The sequence below is a fragment of the Malaclemys terrapin genome, chromosome 2, assembly GCF_027887155.1.
Source record: "Malaclemys terrapin pileata isolate rMalTer1 chromosome 2, rMalTer1.hap1, whole genome shotgun sequence".
In the NCBI taxonomy this organism is placed as follows: domain Eukaryota; kingdom Metazoa; phylum Chordata; order Testudines; family Emydidae; genus Malaclemys; species Malaclemys terrapin.
In genome coordinates, this window is record NC_071506.1 from 23,524,988 (window position 1) to 23,537,064 (window position 12,077).

The 12,077-nt window shown below is 41.1% G+C and overlaps 1 long non-coding RNA gene across 2 annotated transcripts in view; it reads right to left on the reverse strand.

The window, feature by feature from the left end:
- LOC128832907 (uncharacterized) overlaps window positions 1–12,077 on the reverse strand; it is a 133,144-nt gene that overhangs the window by 89,352 nt on the left and 31,715 nt on the right. For both annotated transcript variants that reach the window (XR_008444081.1, XR_008444082.1), the window contains exons 2-3: window positions 8,568–8,801; window positions 3,986–4,096 (exon numbers count right to left, since the gene is read on the reverse strand). This is a non-coding gene — a long non-coding RNA (uncharacterized LOC128832907). The remainder of the gene's footprint in view (window positions 1–3,985; window positions 4,097–8,567; window positions 8,802–12,077) is intronic.

Genomic DNA, 12,077 nt, shown 5'->3' on the forward strand with positions numbered 1-12,077 from the left:
TCCATTTTCTCTGCCTCTTTGTCTCATTTTATGTCTCATTGCAACAGCCTGTAACCCACTAACCCTTTTTTGTCCTATGACTAGAGGTGTTAATTGCCCACTGCATTGTGAACTGTTTCTTGCAACATGTGTTAACGCCTTATGCTTAACTATCTGTTCCACCTTGTTTTTAGCTGTAACACTCTAATTACCTTCCCCAAACCTGAAGAAGATCTCTGGGTAAGTTTGAAAGCTTGTCTTTCTCACCAGCAAAGTTGGTCCAATAAAAATATTATGTCACCTACCTTGTCTCCTTTTCTCCCTGCATTCTCATGTCTTTTTCCTCCTTGCTGCCACCGGTACCCCATTGTCTCAGCAATCTCCTCCAATACTGTGTCCCTCCCTCGCTGTCTCTTGTTAGTTGAATGATTTTTTTTGGTTCAGTCATTCTAAGGCAGTATCCAGGACTGAAGTCCTGGCTTCACTGAAGTCAATTGGAATTTTGCCATTGATTTCAATGAAACCATGGACTGCACCACATGTGTTTTGATGGATACCCACCAGCTGGCCTCTGGGTAAAGGATGATGTATGTGCAGACTAGCTCATCTTTGTCAGTCCTTGAAATCTAACTGTACCTGTTGATTGAAATGCCAGTCTATATAAGTAGGTGATTATAGTACCAAACTTACTAGTTTACTCAATTTTCTCTAAATACTATTTCTCTGAATTTTGGAGTTGATTTTGTTCATAGGTAAATAACTGCCAGAGTGAAATACAGATCATCTCAACTGTTTGGGTTTGTTTGCTTAAATGATCTTGAATAAACATGATTAATATAATCAGAAACACCTACTAAAACTGATACATACAATCTGCTACTTTGGGCCATAAATCTTTCGTAGGTCACCCAAGATACTGTACTTTATAGTGCAATAAATTTATGTAATTACAAACAGAGGGCTAATAAAAGTCTTCATGCTCAATGAAAATATTTGAATGAACATACTGTAGTGATAAATAAATAGCCATAAATACAGCAGAAGCTTCCAGATATTATTAACTCTTTCCCTGAAAGAGTTGATAATCATACAGAATAATACCAGCAGATTGTGATTTGGCTTTTTAAATAGTATGAACTGTGGATGAATAGGAGCCTTGCCCAAGAGACTTGTAACAGTGAAACTGTTTGACATGGGGGTGTCCAAAGTGTGACTGAAAGAAAAAAATACAGCTTGTGGACTCCTTAACACATGCCCTGTGGTGCCCTCTCTGTCTGCACAGTGAGAACAAAGCTACAGCATGCCGAGTCTACAAACCCATCTTGTCGCTTAAAGGAAACATTCAGTGGTCCAGCTTTTAAACACCACTAGATAAAGAGCATCATCTACTCCAGTTTTTGAGTGGTTAATTTCGGATATGGCTTACAGGGGATGTGATTGCACCACAAATGGGGAACTGGTTCGAAGTGACTTCACATTCCATCAGCGCAAAGGGAATTTTCTGTAAATAATTTCCTTATCTGCCCTTTGGTTCTAAAAGTGACTAATTGAAACCAACTGGAAGAAAAGCTCCAAGTAGCTTATTGAACAGAGTTAAAACTTGTAGATCACTTATACACTAGTACAGGGGTGGCTAACCTGATCCTGAGAAAGAGCCAGAATTTACCAATGAACATTGCCAAAAAGCCACAGTAATATTTCAGCAGCCCCCCATCCACTACCCCCTTCCAGCCCCGAGTGCCTCCCGCCCACCAGCCCACTGGCAGCCTCGCCAATCAGTGCCTCCCCCACTCGCCCCACACCTCCCGCCTGCCATAATGAGCCGTTTTTCAGTGCACAGGAGGCTCTGGTGGAGAGGGGGGAGGAGCAAGGGCATGGCAGGCTCGGGGGAAGAGGCAGGGGCCTTGGATGAAGGGGTGGAATGACGTGGGGCAGAGCAGGGGGTTAAGCGGTGAGCACCCCACAGCACATTGGAAAGTTAGCATCTGTAGCTCCAGCCTCGGAGTCAGCACCTATTCAAGGAGCCGCATATTAACCTCTGAATTTCAAATCACTAACCAGACAGATCAGAATGCAGTTACTACCCCATGCTCTTCATGCTAGGGCCTGCTCCCTGTTACAATAATAGAAAATTTTCCTCTTTAATGGTATGGTTGTTAAACTCTAGGTATCAGGAAATAAACTGGTCTGGGGATTTCAAAAATCTACACATGGTCAAATTCTGCCTGACGTACACCAATTGCAACTCCTCTGACCTCGGTGGGGTCACATAGGATGTAAGAAAGGTCTGAAATTGGCTCTCTCTCTTTCAGCAGCATTGCTAATAGTTTAATCTTATTTCCATCTGTCATAGCAATTAAGAAATAAGGCACCATTGATCAAATAACTTATGTATGCTCGGTGAATTTGTGTGAGCAAGAGTAATAATTGCCAATAACAATGTTTATCCTCTAATGGGTAAATGGAGAAGAGAATGTTGTTGAATGGAGATGGAACAATCTATTCTTTTGTAAAAATCAGTCCTCTAATGCTCTTATCCATCTCATTCTTATCTCATACAGAGGACGCTCCATCCATCAAGACTGCTCTTGTCTAATCCAACTGCTGATAGATAAGATGTTTTAAGGTTTCCTGACCATTGTTTGAACCTTTGTCTTTCCATCTCAGAGAGGAAACTCTAGAAAGTTACTAAAGCTTAGACTATAACTAATTAGAGAATCTAAGAAGTATTCGGTTCAGTGCAGAGGTTAACGAACAGGCAAACTTCAAACCACTACAGACCTGACCTTAATGGGAGTCTCAGATTTGAATTAAAGCCATAGTGAGGTAGTCACCAGAGATTCAAACCCCTTTTCTTCTCCCTTGAGAAAGCTCAGAAGCTCACTGTTCATCCTTTAAGCTTAGAATGAAAAACAAATGTGAAGGGAGTTGCCAAATTGTATATATTTATATTTGGGTATTGAGCCATTTTAGCTGAAAGGACAATGGTTTGGGCAATTAAGGGGAGTAAGTCAGTTGTACAGAATTATGGCTGTGATGAGAATTGGGAGAGATTGAGAGTCCAAAGGAAAAATAAATGGAGACAAGAGTCATCTCCCTTGATTTATTTTACTATATATGTATGATATTTTCTAATGTCATTCCACAATCATGGAATGACAATTGCTTCCCCGGCTGATTTTTGTTCTTTTCTGCTATATTATTCCATTCATAAGGAGGTGACAAGTCATTTTAACCAAACTCAAAACCCATTTGAAACTTGAAAGTGTTGGGTTTTGCCAAAAACAACATGAAATCAAACCTCAAGTTCCAGGTAGCTGCATGTTTTCATTTCATTCCCCTTTGGCTTTCAGTCAATTCTTATTGTTCAACAAGAATATACAGACAGTTAGTTAAAAATGCCTGTTAAGTTATTAAATTTCCTTTGAAAAATAATAGCGTGTTAGCGTTTCATGCTTTTCAAAATAAAATTGAGTTTCATTAAACTCCAATACCACCACGTTGTTGTTTCTCTAATCTGCTTTGAAGCTAATGTAGTTGAATGTAATGGCTTTTTCTGTTGCCCATTGTGTGAAGTAGCAGATGCATTAAGAATATGATTTATTAAATCGCCTACAACTGTAGAGCCAACAGAAGAGTTCAACACAAACCAATATTTGAATGAATCCTGCATTAAATGGGACTAACTTTACATTTTCATAAATGTTAGAACTATTGAACTGATTATTCCCCTCCTCAAACTTGGGTTGTTTTGTTGACCTCATTGAGATGTAAAGATAATAATAAATAATAATAATAATAATAATAATAAACAGTCCAAGTGTGACTGTATCACTGTCCTCTAACTTATGCATAGTTTGCTATGAAATATATATCTTATATTCTATCCCCTCAGGACTGCTTTTAACTATACCTGGTTGACAATGGCCCAAAGGGACTAGTGCACCAACCAGGGATTACAGAAGTGCAATATATTTCAACAAACCATCTTCCCTTCCTCACTTACTATGTCCCATATGCCAGGGCCAGGAGAGTGGTGGTGCAGAAGACAGCAGGCAGACACATTCCCTTTTTCAAAGAGAATCTGCAGCTGGGGAAATCCTCCAAGTTTCCAGCCCTGATGATACAATATAGAACACCAGTTACAAAGGCCAATACTGAACACAGTAAGGATTATGAAATTAATAATAATAATAATACCAAACCCTTATATAACACTTATCATCAATCTGAAATCACTTTACAAAGAAGGCAATGCTTATTCCTGGAAGTACACAAAACATCTAAAACTTTAGAAAATGTCTGGAGAGACAGTTTTGTTACAGGAAATCAGTCAGAAGGCAGTAAAAATGTGGTTTCTTAACTGAAAAGACACTTCTGACATAAAATGAATTAAAAACTTGCATGTATTTAGCAAATGCGGGCAAGTTGCCTGCTTTTCTGCCTCTTAATAAAAATCAAACCCAGTTGTCTTCAAGATGGGGTAACTTTTAGATATGAAAGAACAAAATAATGCACCATAGGGAATTGTCAGGAAAAAACACATATAATTAATTATTCATGGCTGTCCAAACCTTCCACCTACATGGTAAGTGTTTTCTGGCTACAGTGTTGCCAAGGCTCTAGCCAAGATCTTAGTAGGAAAAGTAAATATATCTTTTAAAACAAGAACATTATCTGAAAGAGAACAGGAATTAGAGCCTACTTCCGCTCCTACTGAAGTCAACAGAGGTCTTTCCATCGAGATCCCTGGGAGCTGGATTAGTGAAAGAGTGATGTGGAGGACTTGTGAAAGCACAAGTAATTTCAAGAGGGAACGGGAAGAATGACATTTGGCAGATGACTGTGCCTGGCAGAAATCCATGTGACAAGGCAAATGCTATTATAATAGGCTATGTGGCCTATCGCTACTTCAAAAATGAGCAACATTTCAAACTAATATACCAAAAATGTCTGCTGGGTCAAAACTGGGTTTAACCGTGCAACATAGATGCCCCAAAGAGTAAAAATTAGACCTCTACACTAAAATCAAGTTATACACAAATGGCTTGATCCAAAGCCCATTGAAATAAAATGAAATCTCAGAGCAGAACCAGGGCAAGGGGAGAGGGAGATGACAAAACACAGACACAAATGCAGGAGACTATGATCACCAAAAGCATCTCAAACAGGTTATTAAGAGAAAGAAGAAAGCCGGCAAGGAATGGAAGATGGGACAGATCAGCAAGAAAAGCTACCTCTTGGACGTCAGAAAGTGTAGGGAAAAAGATCTGCCAAAAGCCAGACAGAGTTAGATCCTGTAAAGGAGATTAAAACCAACAGTAAACAGTTTTATAGCCATATACATAAAAAGAAAACAAGGAAAGAAGAAGTGGGACTGCTAAACACTGAGGAAGGGTTGGTGAATAAAGATAATTGAGGCCTGGACCAACACTTATTAAAAACTGAGGCAAAGTATTTAGTTAAGGGTAATGAGGGTCTTAGGAATAGTGGCAGGGTGGCTAATAGAAATGAGGATAAGGAAGTAAAAAATAGCACATCCGAGGTGGCAGTCAAACGCAAACAGCTTAATGGGACTAATCATGGGGCCCAGGTAATCTCTATGCAAGAATATTAAAGGAACTGACACATGAAATAGTAAGCCCAATAGCAAGGATTTTTAAGGAATCTGAGTTTGAGGGTCAGACCCTATGGCTGGAGAATTGCTAATATAGAACCTATTTTTAAGGAAAAAAAATGATCTGGGAAACTACAGGCCTATTAGTTTGACCTCCACTGTATGCAAGGTCTTGAATAAATTTTGAAAGAGAAAGTAGTTAAGGACATAGAGGTAAATGTGTACCTGGGATAAAAATACAACGTGGTTTTTTCAAAAAAATAGATGGTGACAGACCAACCTGGTCTCCTTCTTGGAGAAGATAACAGATATTTTAGACAAAGGAAATAGAGTAGATCTCATCTACCTGGATTTCAGTAAAGCATATGATGCAGTTCCACATGGGAAATTAGTTAAATTGGAGAAGATTGGGATTAATATGAGAACTGAAAGGTGGATAAAGAACTGGTTAAAGGGGAGACCACAACGGGTCATACTGAAAAGTGAATTTTCAGGCTGGAGGGAGTTTACTAGTGGAATTCTTCAGGGATCGGTCTTGGGATCTACCTTATTTAACATTTTTATTAATGACCTAGACACAGGAAGTGGGAGTGCGCTAATAAAATGAGCAGATGACAAAAGTTGGGAGGTATAGCCAATACAGTGGAGGACCAGAATATGATAAAAGCAGCTCTGGATGACTTTGAAAACTGGACTAATAGAAATGGGATGACATAAGTTATGCACTTAGGGACTAACAACAAGAATTTTTGCTATAAACTGGGGAATTTTCAGTGGGAAGCTGCAGAGGAGGAAAAAGACCTGGATGTATTGGTAGATCACAGGATGTCTATGAGTTGCCAATGTGATGTGATCATGAAAAAGGCTAAAGCAGTCCTAGAATGCATCAGGCGAGATATTACCAGTAGAGCCAGGGAAGTGTAAATACTATTGCACAAGGCACTGGTGAGACCACATCTGGAATACTGTGTGCAATTCTGGTCTCCCATGTTTATGAAAGATGAATTCAAACTGGAAAAGGTGCAGAGAAGGGCTGCTAGGATGATCAGAGGAGGAGACTCAAAGAGCTTGGCTTGTTTAGCCTAACCAAAAGAAGGCCGAGTGGAGATATGACTGCTCTCTATAAATACATCAGAGGGATAAATACCAGGGAGGTGGAGGAGTCATTGAAGTTAAATGCCAGTCTGGACACAAGAACAAATGGATATATAAATTTAGGCTTGAAATTAGACAAAGGTTTCTAACCATCAGAGGAGGAGAGTTCTGGAACAGCCTTCCAATCAGGGCCGGTGCTACCATTAAGGCAAACTAGGCGGTTGCGTAGGGCACCAAGATTTGGGGGCAGCAAAAAGCCGTGCTCCCAATTTTTTTTTTTACAGCGTTCCTGGGCTGGGCTGCTGGCGGCGTGCTGACACGTGCGGCTCAGACTCCCTCTCCCAGCGCAACGGCCGCTCCATGCAATTATTGTCATTTCTGGCGGGGGCGGCGTGCTTGGGGAGGGGGTGTAGCAGAGGTGAGCTGGGATGGGGAGCCCTGCAGCAGCTCCCCCCCCCGCCCTGAGGCACACACCCCCCGTGGCAGCTCCCCACCCCCCCAGCCTGGGGAGCCACGCAGCAGCTCCCCACCCCAGCTCATCTCTGCTACGCCCCCTCCCCGAGCGCACAGTTGCCGTTCCACTTCTCCCGCCTCCCAGGCTTGCGGCGCCAATCAGCTGATTGGCGCCGTAAGCCTGGGAGGGGAGGAGAATTAGAGTGGGGGGCGGCGTGCTCAGGGAGGAGGCAGAGCAGAGGTGAGCTGGGGTGGGGAGCTGCCACACGGGGGGGGGAGCTGCCATGGGGGGGCGCCTCAGGGTGCGGGGGGGCAGGCCGCTGCCGCAGGGCTAGGTGGGGAGGGCGCAAGGTGGAAGTTTCGCCTAGGGCGCGAAACTTCCTTGCACTGGCCCTGCTTCCAATGGGAGTAATGGGGGCAATAAAACCTAACTGGCTTCAAGATTGAGCCTGATAAGTTTATGGAGGAGATGGTATGATGAAACAGTGGCATGTAGCTGATCTGTGACAGCTAGCAGCTAATATCTCCAATAGCCAATGATGGGGACACTAGATGGTGAGGCTCTGAGTTCTTACAGAGAATTCTTCCCCAGGCGTCTGGCTGGTGGGTCTTGCCCACATGCACAGGGTCTAACTGACTGCCATATTTGGGGTTGGGAAGGAATTTTCCCCAAGTCAGATTGGCAGAGATTCTGGGGGCAGGGGTTTGCCTTCCTCTGCAGCATGAAGAACGAGTCACTTGCAGGTTTAAACTAGTGTAAATGGTGGATTTTCTGTAATTTGAAATCTTTAAATCATGATTTGAGGACTTCAGTAACTCAACCAGAGGGTAGGAGTCTATTACAGGAGTGGGTGGGTGTGGTTCTGTGGCCTGCAATGTGCAGGAGGTCAGACTAGATGATCATGATGCATCTGACCTTAAAGTCTATGAATTTTAGGAATTTGGTAAGACTTCTCAATTTCAATACAGCATTCATCCCAAAATACACATGGAAAAATAGGCAGGCTGAGAGAACTAGTCAGATAGTGAAACCTGTTTGAAAGAGATACAGACATGACAATAAAGACCCATATCTAGTTTTAGTTGATTTTAGAAATACACTAGCAGAAGGACCAGCTTCCCCAGTACAAATGTTAACGGGCAGACAGACCAAGACTACATCAAACAACCAACACCTCACTTACTCAAAACTAAGCAATTACCATGCTTCCAAACAGTACTGGAAGAAAAGCAAAAGAAGCAAAAACACATTAAAAAAACATCTTGCAGTGTGACATGCAGGAATCAAGTCCACCAGAAAACTGACAATGGCAGCTGGATGCCAGCAAAAGTAGAAGAGACAGAATCATATATTGTGGAAACAGTCAGAGCCACTCGAGAAATCACCAAGATTGACTTGAAATACCTAAGACAGACTAGATACCTGTTGATTTAGGAGAACAAGATTTAAAAACTTGAAGGTATTCCTCAGGAAGAGCTACGGGAGTGGTAGAATCTGTATCGGTATCAACAGAATCACTGAGGCCATCAGCATTGGCAAGACCATGAAGGACAGGTTTCTTGTAGACACAGCACTGCCATGTTCCCAAGTCTAGCATCTGGATGAAGCACAAGTGATTGTGCTAAGTCATTTCCATGGATATTAATCAGAAAGCTCCTAGAAACACAGAGGGGAAATAAACAAAAGTTGACCAATTAATTGACCTTGGAAAGTTTTTCAAAATCTACTTGACAGCTCTTCGTAATCTTCACCCGTAACTCAAAGTAAATTTAAAAGCCTAAAGAGGACATATAAGAACAGGTATCATGTTACAAGTAAGGGCATAATTGTGCTAATGAGATGCAACACTGCTGGTGTGGGAACGATTATGCTACTAGAACTGTTAAGCTTCTCAGCCTGCCCAGGGGAGCCAGAGAACTTCCAGAAGCAGAGCAGTTTCAAAATGAGCTGAGAGCCTCGGCAGTTAATAAAACATGGTGATCTTCCTAACCTGGCACTTGAGGACTTATTAAACACTACAGCACAGATCCTCAGGACTTATTAAACACTACAGCGCAGATCCTCAGTGGGTGGAAATCAGCATGCTTCCAATGACCTCAATAAAGGATCTGGCCCCAAATTCAAGTTTTTATTAAAGTGGATATTTGCTAATGTCTTTTTGAGGTATTCATCCAGTTTAATACTTCAGGAAGCTAGGCTTTAATCTAGATCACTTTTTCCGAGGAAACCCTAAAACTCAGAGGTACGTTTTAGATGAGACAGAGGAGGAGAGGCCAAGATGTTGCTGTCCTTGCACATACATAACTCCTATTGATTTATCGTTAAATGCACTTAGGACCATAGAATCATACCTATAATACAGCAAGGGTTGTGTCTTCTGGTAGATAAGTTATGTCTAATCAAAATGCAGTATAATTTTCCTGGAGAAAAAAAACCCATAAAAGTGGACTAAATTCAAGAACCCGAAATTCAGTGATTCTGTAATGAGGCATTAAAATCAGCTGAGTTTCTCCTACTTGTGTTAGTGGTGAATTTGGCCCCACACATTTTCTCCTGGATCATTTCATGGCCCATTGGAAAAACTACTCTCCTTTGATATTGGTTTTCTTTTAAATCATAAATGAGTATGAAGTGTGAGGGAGGGGATATATCATCTGACAAAGCAACTCAGGATCTGACATGCCAACAGAGTTGGTTGATTTTTATAATTGATCAGACATATTTGGACCATTTTTCCTTGCGGACATTCACAACATAAATTGCTATGAAAAAAATAGCGTGCAGTCCATATTGGGGATCCATAAATGGAAAAGACAATTGGCCAGATTTTGTGTACTGCAGTATTCTTAATGGGTATTCACAACATGCAGTATATTGTAGGAGCCATTATACTGCATGTAACTGGATTTGTATATTTTGTATCTACAGTATACAGTTACAGATTAGCACAAAACCACAGAAGTTAAAGGAAAGAGAAGTATTAGATCTAGTTCATCTCCTTGGCAATACAAAATAATTCTCTGTTGCAGAATTACTCATGTTTTTATTATCTTGTTTGAAATGTATGTGTGATACTCACTAAGTAGCAAAAATCCTGGTGAAACATCTCAACTGAAAAGCATCAAAAGCCACTGGACTCAATATATTATTTCTGAAAGTGTAAGTTATAAGTGACCAGCTGGATTTTTTTCTCCTTCTGAATTTGTAACAAAAGGGAATTGCTCTCATTAAGACCTACTGTGCCAAGTTTAATCTCAGAACAAACTTCTATGTCTGAGATATCACACGGTGGGTGAGAAACGAACACTGACAGGCACTCAGCTAAACTACCACCAAGCAGGGGCTTTTGCAATTAACACAAATCCACTAGTACTCTGACTCAGTGGCTGACTCAAAGTCAAATCCTCGTGGGCCTTTTTAGTAAAGGTCACCTCCTGGCTCTAGCTGTGTAGAAGAAAAATTCAAATGTGTTTGGGTTTTGTCCTGTCACGGAGAGCCCTGCTAACATTTCAAGATGCTGAATATGTCATACATGGGCTCCTCCTCTAAAAACCAGACCTCTCTCTCATTTCTGGGAATCTGGGCACTCTCTTTCACTGATTTCAATGGCACTTCTGGGAATGATCTCTATTGTGAATGGGGAATTTTCACTCAATGGTTAACAGGAACCATAAGGGGAATTTCAAGGAAGGGCAGCATATCTCAATATGAAAGTCATCTAGGAAATCCTGTTCCCAAGACCCAGCTAGTAAACAGTCTACAGCACCCTATGCACATCTGTGACACTGATATAGGCAAACAGTGGTAGTGGCGGCTATTAATTTGCCCTGTAAAATAATCTAAACAGAATCTTATTTATTTACCTCACTGATTCAGTGCTTTGACCTTAGTTTTAACAGGGAAAATTAGACTGCACAGCAACTGAGAAAGTAGGGGGTGCTGGAATCCAAGACTGACCTTGTTCTCCTGTTTAACGAGCAAGTGGCATGGCCTTAATTTAGCTTCAAAGTCACTTGGAGTGGTCATTATTGCCTAAATAGTGGCCTGAAATATATTCAGCTGTGAGAATGTCCATGTGTGTTCACAGTCTAAAGCTTCTCTAGGGCTGCCAAAATGTTTATCACACACCTTGTCTGCCAGTTCACATTTAATAAACCAGATGCCTTTATTCCATGGAGCCACCATACAAATCCTTCAAAAAGTGAGTGCAACTCTCATCACAGCTTTAACCTAAAACAAGCAAGTTCTTTGCCAGATTTTAAATTTCAGGTGAAAAATTAAATTTGCTTTTTTTACATCTGACCTTAGAGAATCTCTTTTAGGCAAAGACAGGCAGTCTGATGAGTTGTCCACATCTGAAGAATACAGCTGCTCTTTTTTGGGGGGGTGGGAGGGAGGAAGAGGCTTTTATGGCTATTCCTGAAGCCAGGCCTTTTACAATGCATCACAGTGTCTAAACAGACCTACATGCTGTGATCCCATTTGGCAATAATGAGGGTCTTGTATTCCACAGACATATAGACCCACTCACAGCACTGGGCTGCATCTGTAGTATCTCGTTACAGCAGCACACATTACAAATGTGTGACATTTGAGCTGGAATAAAAATTAAAGTTGTCTTTTGCTATTGTTGACATATTTACCCTTTGCTTTGGTGTTTCCATAGCAATAAAAAGAAGCCACATGCATTACGTGTTGGAGGGTTTCGATTTTTAGCCTGCAGCTTTCTACCAAACTGAAATTCTGAACACAGCCACACCCCCTAGTGGCTTCTTACTGAACATAAGGGCTTTTCAAACTCCCCCTTATAATTTCCTTTTGGCATAAAGCACTTCATGCCATATGTTATTGTTCTTAACTCTTTAAAGCACAATATTTTTATATTAAATTAACCTGAATTATGTTGATGATATAGTATCTTATTAATGGTTT